Raw genomic sequence first — 9,207 nt, forward strand, 5'->3', positions numbered from 1 at the left:
GCTGATCTTTTCACTACTCAGGATGTCAATGCTGACTTCAACACAGAACTCTTCTTCTCAACACTTCTTCTTTCCAGAAACGTACAGGGCACAGTTGCTCTCCCTTCTCAAAGCACACTGTATTGGGAGCTGTATATGTAGTTTAGCGTTGGTGTAAACTGATACCATCAAGTTTCATTACAGCATGGTAGTTGCCCTGAAAAGGTTGAAAATATTCACATAAGTGATGTCATCACCATTGATTGAACATTTTTCATGGAAAAATAACTTATGATTTAACTTCAATATAAATAAATCCACATAGTACACCTTATTTTTACATTTACATAAATCAGTGACATTGTTAAACCCAATATAATGAAAAACAATCCCCTCCCATTCTATTATCAGCCAATCAGGAAACAGTTGACCGTTTGTGGGTATAGCATACATTTATTTTAGGTTCATGGCAACATCAAGTTAAGTTCCATTTAAAATGCCTGTAAAGATATTATAGTTTAATATCATGTTGTCTCACTTAAATTCAAAACTTAATGGGAAGTTATAATTTGCAGTTATCTCAACTGGCAAGGAAAAATGAAAATATCTGATGATAATTTGTGTACTTTTTGTAATTCACATCCAGAAACTGATATGCATTTATTTTTTGGTAAAAGATTTCTGGCTTCTGGACACAGACTCATAATTTGTATCTGGATATTCGTGTGAAGGAAAATGTGATAACAGATGATAATTTGATCTGATTTTGTTATTTTCAAAGTATGTAAGTGTAAGGTTCTTAAAATACAACCAACATTTTGTGAGGGAGATAACTGATACAGTTAGACATGAATTTCGAAAAAATATATACTTCAACAAAAACCTGCAAAACAAATTTTATACACAGTATACTGTCTCCGAGTGGACCATTCCTTCTTTTAGCCCTTACTACCGAGAGCAAGACAGGGTAACAACAAGTACCATCTTTTAACGTCTTTTGGAATGATGCTTCAAGGGATCAAATTTCTGACCTTCCGCTCTCCGAGCAGACACTCTACCAGTACACCATAGAGGCAGTCAATCAGACTTGGAATTTGATGAATTTCAATGAGTTAAAGTAACTAAGTTGACAATCCATCAGTTTATTGTTATTTTCTGAGAACTAACAATCAACAGTACTTTTCTTATGTTCACCATTTTGTAACTTATGTTCATAAGTGTAGAAAATTCTGGACGGGAAGCATTTTATCTGGACAGGAATATTTGCAAAGTTGCCCTTGCGGGAATTTTATACGCTGCTGTTACATAGCGACACGCTTAACATCAAATCACAATTCTGACATCATTGCTGGGATGATTCATGCCAAGTTTCAGCTTCATAGGCTTTGTAGCTCTAGAGGAGATGTTGAAAGTGTAATCGTCAACGACATACATACTAGCAGAAAAAGGTAACTTTTCTTAATAAAAAGTCCAACAAAACTCAATCTCATTAAAATCAGATCTTAGTTCTCCCTACCACTAAAAAATGATCTGAGGACATCCCATTATGGGTCACGTCAGCATGACCTTTCATCCAACCAATCAAAGCGTCACTTACCAGATCCTGAAAGTGACAGTCAAAATGTGTTTTCTAATCATGAATCCTCGAAATATTTAACAGAGGGTATTCCGAACGACAGTTACAGGTTTTATGATTATATCCATAGAATTTAGGCCATCTTAAGTCATTCCAGAATGTCGTTTTGGTCAGTTTTAAATTTATTTAATCGAGAATACGTCAAAATATGTTTCGAGGCGTAGTCGCCAGTTTGAAACTAGTGCAGTAAAGCTCGAGATAGCTACCTTCTGATTGGCAAATGTCGATTTCAGTCATTTCATTGGTCGGTCCATGATCGCGAAAGGTCGTTCCTACGTGACCCGTAATGGGATGTCCTCAGATCTTTGGTTAGCGGTAGCGAAAACTAAGATCAGATTTTAATGAGATTGGACAAAACTAAGTTTAATCTGAAATTAAATAATGCATCTTTCAATATGCATATTGATGAAGACATCTCCTGAGTTTTAAGGTTGTGATTCACAATTTGCATGCAAATGTTTATGGACTGCGCATAATTTGTGTGTTTGCATGTTCGTTGGGAGCAAGGTATTTACACACGATTTCATAATGTAAACAGCAAACAATGATTGTTTAGCTCTCTGGGTCTCATAAAATCTTTTTTCTTTTTGTTCAACTGTAATTAAAAATGCTGTCACGGCTTGATGACATGTTGCAAACACAAAATGCGCAAAACGAAGTTGCCAAACATTTTTAATGTTCATCGAATCACAAATATCATCTGCCACATTAATAATCGGACAATTCTTGGGTTAAGACGAATTAGTGGCAGAACAGTACATTACCGGTTGAGAGAGCACAACATCCGGTCACAACATTCAGCAATATGCCTAATTTTGCTTACACAGGACTATCAGTCACACTTGGTGTAGACAGCATCTGAGGTTCAGAAGAAAAACAGGGACAGTACACTGTTCACAAATGAGTGAGGGTTTCATCTGAACAGCTCTGATGGTCGTGCAAAGGTCTACATGCATACTGGAGAATGTTTTAGCAACTCTTGCATTACTTATCATAATCAGTTTTGGGGTGGAACTGAAATGGTATGGGGTGGCATCACAACTCATGGGAAAACATGACTCATCATTGTTATGAGGACATCGTTTGAGATCATGTTCTTGCCTTTGTGCACATGCAGGGACGTAATGTCATGTTGCAGCAGGATAGTGCCCGCCTACAAGTTGCACCCCTCTTTAGGGCGTGTCTCTCCATCTCCAATTACCAGGAATGGATTTTGTCAATGAATTTGTTATGATAAAACATTGATGAGACAAAAGACCAAATATTATGTTGTAATTTACAATAACATAACATTTACACTACTTAATACACAGCAGTTACTTTTTTCCATTAGTATAGATGAACACAGCCATGACATAAGCTTATTTGAACCTTCGCTTTGTGTACCGGTAAGCTACAAGTGATCATCATCATTTCTACAAAGTTAAGTTTCAGCTTCTTGGAGAGTGTAGTTTCTCTTTTTTATTTTCATTCCTAATTGTTTTTCAAGAAGCAATTTCAGCCCCTCCATTTCTCCAATTTGAATCCCCACCATTGGAGAATTGATTCCAACCAAATATGGTTGATATCTATCTCTTAGTTCCAGAGAGGAAGTCGTTTAAAGCAATATAGCCAAATTACTCCTATTTGGCCCCGCCACCCAGCCCTTTGTGGGGTCAGCCCTCTCCATTTGTACAATTTTTAATCCCCAGCATTGGAGAATGCTTCCAACCAAATATGGTTGATATCTATCTCTTAGTTCCAATAAAGAAGTCGTTTAAAGCAATATAGCCAAATTACTCCTATTCCGCCTTGCCACCCAGCCCTTTGGGAGGTCAGCCCCACCATTTGTACAATTTTGAATCCTCACCACCTAGGGATGCTTCCAGTCAAATTTCGTTAATTGTCAATTTGTGGTCAAAAGAAGAAGTTTTTAGAAAAAATCGTTGACATACGGACGACGGACCCCACAGTATGGCATAAGCTCACCTTGGTGAGCTAATAGTTGTGTCAGGATGACAAACATCAGACAAGCAGGCCATGTTGTTTGTATTCAAAAAGTATTTTGTTTTATTTTGTATATTTGTCTTATCTGGAAAAATAGTCTATGCTATATTACAACCAGTTTGTTTAACGTTTCGAGGCGATCAATGTTACCTTTGTTGGGTGCAACTGGACCAAACAAGCTATTTACACCAGGCTTCTTGTAACTGGACAGTGAAACCTGTGAACATGGTATACAAAGAATGAAAATCTTCATAAGAATAAACACAACACATGACACCACAGAACTGAATGAACAAATTGTAAAATAAAACACTGGACAACCACATAACTTAATCCGAGTCCCATTGTGGTGCTACACATGCCAGGTGTCATTAAGTTTTAGTTTCCTTGGTTTCTGAGAAGAAAGTTCTTAAAGTTGAACAAATCAGAATTGGAAGCTACAAAAATACCTTTGCAAATGAAGGTTAAAAAAGTGTAATAAACATCCATCAACCTCTTCATGACAACATTGCTAAGGTTATCTAGGATAAACAAAAATATGCCTCACTACGAACCGTTTAAATGGGCCTGAAACTGATCAGAATTTATTTTTAGGGAATTAAATACTGGTAAAGGTCATCATAAATAGATTAACAAGATTATGCAGAAATAAGTAACAAATGTTCAGATACACCAAATGATATAAATATTTAATAATGATTGACAAATGAGGAAAAACGAGTGAATTGTTTATGACCACTTAAAATAATGGTGCTTGGTCCAGGCAGGCAAGAGGTTGATAGCACTAACTACTATCCATGTAATTGGGGTGTAATGTCACCAAATCAGCCAGGTCACACAAAACTGACATTCCATATAGTTGCCCTTTGGGAATGTTAAGAATCAAATTTCTGTGACTACGTTTTTGAGACTGAATTACTTGGATCATGTCCGTAACAATCCAAACAGTGTTAGTATACCTGTAATCTAGCTACAAGGGTGCATGCAAAGGGTATGACCATGGCATGATAATCTGAATCTATAATCTGAAAAGAACAGTAGATCTATTTTATACCATTGTTGGAGTGCATAATAACATACATATATAACCAATCATAGCTTCACTTCCCAAAGATTCATAGGAAACATTGCAAGTACAAGGTTATTACACTTACTGGTACATTCCATTATTAGGACACAAAAAGGTGAAAGATGATGGCATGACCAAATGGAACATATGATCACTGAAACATAGCACATTGGAGATTGCAATATAGTATTACAGCCTGATAAATGAATAACGCCATGATACATGAGTACCTAGTCAAAATAACATTCAATATGGCTGCAATGTCGTCACCCCAAAAAATCACAGACACAGTTTACCAGATTCAACCTATTATAATGGAGGCCAGATGTGCCCATTGTATTGGTGCCATTAAACTGACTCATGTAACGGAGCTCCAGATAACTTTTTGAGCAATTCAGTTTTTACTTTAGGGTTTCTATTTTAATTGGGTTATTACATTTTTCATTGGGTAACCAATATTTTTTCACTCATGTATTCATCACTCTCTTGGGTCTTTCCCAAAATTAGTGAACATTTTAAGATTTCAAAAAAATGAAATAATGTTCTAAATACATAGGTTTGACTCAGAAAGTAAATTAGCTTGTAATTGTGTTTCAGCAATTAGCTCCTTTGTATGCATGCTGAAAAAGCTTCGTTGGGTATTTATGCGAGCTGTTTTAATAATTTGAGTTTTTCATTTAATGCATGCGATTCTGTACACAAGTTAATGGAAACTAATTGGGTTTACATAATTTTGGGGGGTATTTTACACAAATACGCTGCTTATCTGTAGCTCTGATGTAATAAATTTCCCTTCATTACCTTTTGGCTGTCTCCTCACATGACTGACAGAAATACTGTTCGAACAAACTACCCTGGGTATAGGTGTTAAAATTGCATCTGTAGCTTCCCTGTACTTTTTCACAGAATATATTATTACAACAAAAAGGCAATACAAGGGTATAATAAATAAGCAAAAGAAACAAAACTATTTATCTACAGAACAGACTTTCTCACAGCATCTTGACCAATTAAAAGGATGACAGTATATGCAAGAAGACAAATTCACCATAATCCCCTAAATACTAAATGCTATGGAAACTAAATATCCCAAATTATCAAAAGGCACCAGTTCAACAATAGACCTATCTATGTGCCATCCTTGTTAAGGAAATATTGTAAGTTTTTTTTAATCTGCCCAGAAAGAAGCACTACCCTCATTTTCAGTATGAGTCAAAGTTGTGGCATCTCAAAATATAAATTTTTTAAAAATCCTAAACTATCAAAAGGCACCAGTTCACCACTAGACCGATCTGTGTGTCAAGTTTGGTGAAGAAATATTGTAGATTTTTAAGGTATGTTCCAAGAACGATCACTACCCTCATATTTCAGTCAAAGTTGTTGCCATGGAAACTAAAAAGATACATTTTACAAAAATCCAAACCTATCAACAGGCACCAGGTCACCACTAGGCCTATCCATGTACCATGATTGGTGAAGAAAATAGTAAACGTTTTTTCAAAATCTTACACAGAAGTATGAATGCAAGGACTGACCATGTCCATTTTAATACCCCCGCATTACATGTTGTGGGGGATAATAATTGGTAATGAAACGAGTCAAAGAACACAATTCATCATGGCTGCAGCAGCACATGAAGACAAAATGTTGCAGTTCCAAATATAAGAATAACTTGCAAAATATGACCCTGTTGTTGGGTTTACCAAATAATTACTGTATATCAAATTTCATAACGTAAATGCAGAAGTGGCTTTCATGGGTTGCCATGTCTTGACAGCTTGAAGTTGTATTGGCATCATGTTAGTGGGATCAAATACACAAAATCTCAGCTTATTGAAAATATGATTTTCAGAGAAGATATTGAAAACACAAACAAACTTCATAAGGTATGTGAAAGTTTAAGGCCATAGAAGGCACAGGTAATACAGTCATCCAAGAAGCCACCTCAATTTGCTGGGCAGAGTTGCATCCCTGTCTGTCTCACAGTCCTTGAACCATATTATTTTCCCTTCCGCCCAGCCCATCTCACTGGGTCTATTTTTAAACAAAAATGAAAATAAAATGTTTCTATCAATATTTTACATTTTCAGAGACTAAGCTGCATCCCTTTCATATGCCAGAAATCTATGACAATGGGTTCAAATCCCATAATTACCATGATTATTTTCCTTGGTTTGTGAGCACCATTTCCACGCAGGTGGGTCTCATCAAGTGGTAAATATCTAAGATGTTCCTCCCAGATCAAGCAAAAAATACACCAATGTAAACCCCATAACACATATCAAGTTTCATAATGCCACATCTGAATTGGCTGTGTAATATGCAAAAGTGATATTTTGTAAACAGTCTCATGTTTTAGAATATCATTGCTGAGATTTCAGTTTCATAGGCCTTGTAGATTCAGAGGAGGTTTTGAAAGTGTACAAGTTAGTTATGGACAGATGACAGATAATGCACCCTGACATAAGCTCATTTGACTTCAAATTGGATATTCCTGTATTCATGATAGCCTGTAGTTTGATTACAGTATACCAACTCACACCTCATAACTTAATAAATGGCCTAAGGTCTGAGGGAAAGTTATACTTTCACAATTGCCATAATCAGGTCAGCGAGTTTGCATAGTGAATGGTTGAGTTGGCTTAATGCAACTTAGAACAGAGTTTCAGTAATATCACAGTGTGTCAGCTGATGATCCAGTGAGGAAAGACTGATATAATGAGGTACCGATAATACTACAAATGTGGTTTTTCATATCATGACATCCATGATTTAATTTGATGTATGATGATTCCTCTATTGTCATCCCTGACTTTATCATGGGGGTGCATAAAGATAAATGTTCACAGCACCTGTGCTTAGCTTGTGCTAAAATCTATACAACAGTAAATTAGCCTTAGTATAATAATATAAATTCCCAACATGTATAGGGGTAGAATACAACATACCTGATTTCCTACAAGGGTTGCACCTCAAATTTCCTGAATGTGGCAGGACACAGCCCACTTGGATACCCTGGGAATAAAAAAATGAGTAAATTGGTACTGATATCTTGACATATTGGTTGCAAAGGGAGGTAATCAATGATACATGTATAGTTTACTATAAATTTGCCGGATGCACAATAATCTTTATGATCCTTTATTAACCTCATATGTCTACATATTCCCTCAGTGTTCATCATAACAACAATAACAACAACAACAAACAAAAAAGAGGGCATGTAGACTAGTGAATTAGAGCGTGGGCCTTATCTCACAATGGAGCGAACGCCAGAAATGGACCTCACTTTGAACCCAGAACACAGACCTTTCAGCAAAACAAGTTAATTAACACTAATAATCTAGATGAGATTTGATGCTTCCCCGATGATATATCTATGTTAGTCCTACACTCATTCTGGGCCTACAGACATAGAATACAAACATGCGTCATGTGCAGGGTCAGCAGGCACGTTGACGTTCTCCATCTCAGTATCTGAAAATAAAAAGTACCATAGTGAATGGTTGTAGACTGTAAATTATGTTTGCACAAAGACTAGATAACATTATGACCAACGAACAAGTAAGAACAGATAAACAAAAAGCAAGATCTAACCGATAAATGTTTGATCGAAAACCGATCGCTATGCCGGCCAAGGGGGATAACTCTTTCTGACCACGTCGGGACGAATTTTCCAAAGACAAACTTTAACCTTGTTTGCCAATATATTTTGTAACGATCAGTTCTTATAAATATGTGTAGTTCTATCAAACAAATACACATACAATGGCATGTATGAATGAAAACCGTAACGATCTTCTATTAAGACCGGATTGGTATATCCATAGATCTATCTATTGGTTGTTAAAATTGTAATTAGGTGATGTATAAAATATATATACCGTATGAAGATACTAAATCTAAGTCTAGCCTGTCTAGACCGGAGATAAAAACAACAACAAAATGATGACATCCTACCATCTGCTGAATGCTGTGTTCGACACTGCATGTTCCAATATGGCGTGAAATGCGCCCCTGTGAACATACATCCTAATATGGTTATGCTATTTAATTGTTACTGTTAGCTAGTAGTAGCAGTAAATGTTGGTCTCCAGAGACGTAGAGACCGTCTTTGTACCTACTAGTAGCAGGTCATAGTTGCTAACAACTCTGTGCTAGTAGTAGGTAATATTTCCTGGATCGGGTGTGGCAGTACAGGTGGTGGTACACCGCCCACACCGCCTAACGATAAAAACGGGATAAAAGAGTGGTTAAAAAAGCATTTAAAAGCATTAGGTTCAGCACTGGGAAAGCTCTCTGAAAAAGCCGTGGCCGCACTTCCCGGTATAATAGGGAGTATAGTTTCCTGGCTATTGAATTTATTAGCTAAGACCACCACCTGGCTTAGTCAAAACTTGTGGGGGTTGATCGTTGCAATCGCAGGGCTGTTGTATGCATCCGCTAAGAACTATTTAACCAAATCAGTTCATTAACCAAATCATGAGTAAACCAGCCGCGACTCCACCTAATACAAGCGCTGTTTTTTCATCGATAT

At 36.6% G+C, this 9,207-nt stretch overlaps 1 pseudogene; it reads right to left on the bottom strand.

The window, feature by feature from the left end:
• LOC139464453 (uncharacterized) lies at nt 1-8,697 on the bottom strand (annotated as a pseudogene).
• Between the last annotated feature and the right edge of the window lie 510 nt (nt 8,698-9,207).

This window comes from Haliotis cracherodii, unplaced genomic scaffold, assembly GCF_022045235.1.
Source record: "Haliotis cracherodii isolate W230 unplaced genomic scaffold, xgHalCrac1.p SCAF_1, whole genome shotgun sequence".
Taxonomy (NCBI): Eukaryota; Metazoa; Mollusca; class Gastropoda; order Lepetellida; family Haliotidae; genus Haliotis; species Haliotis cracherodii.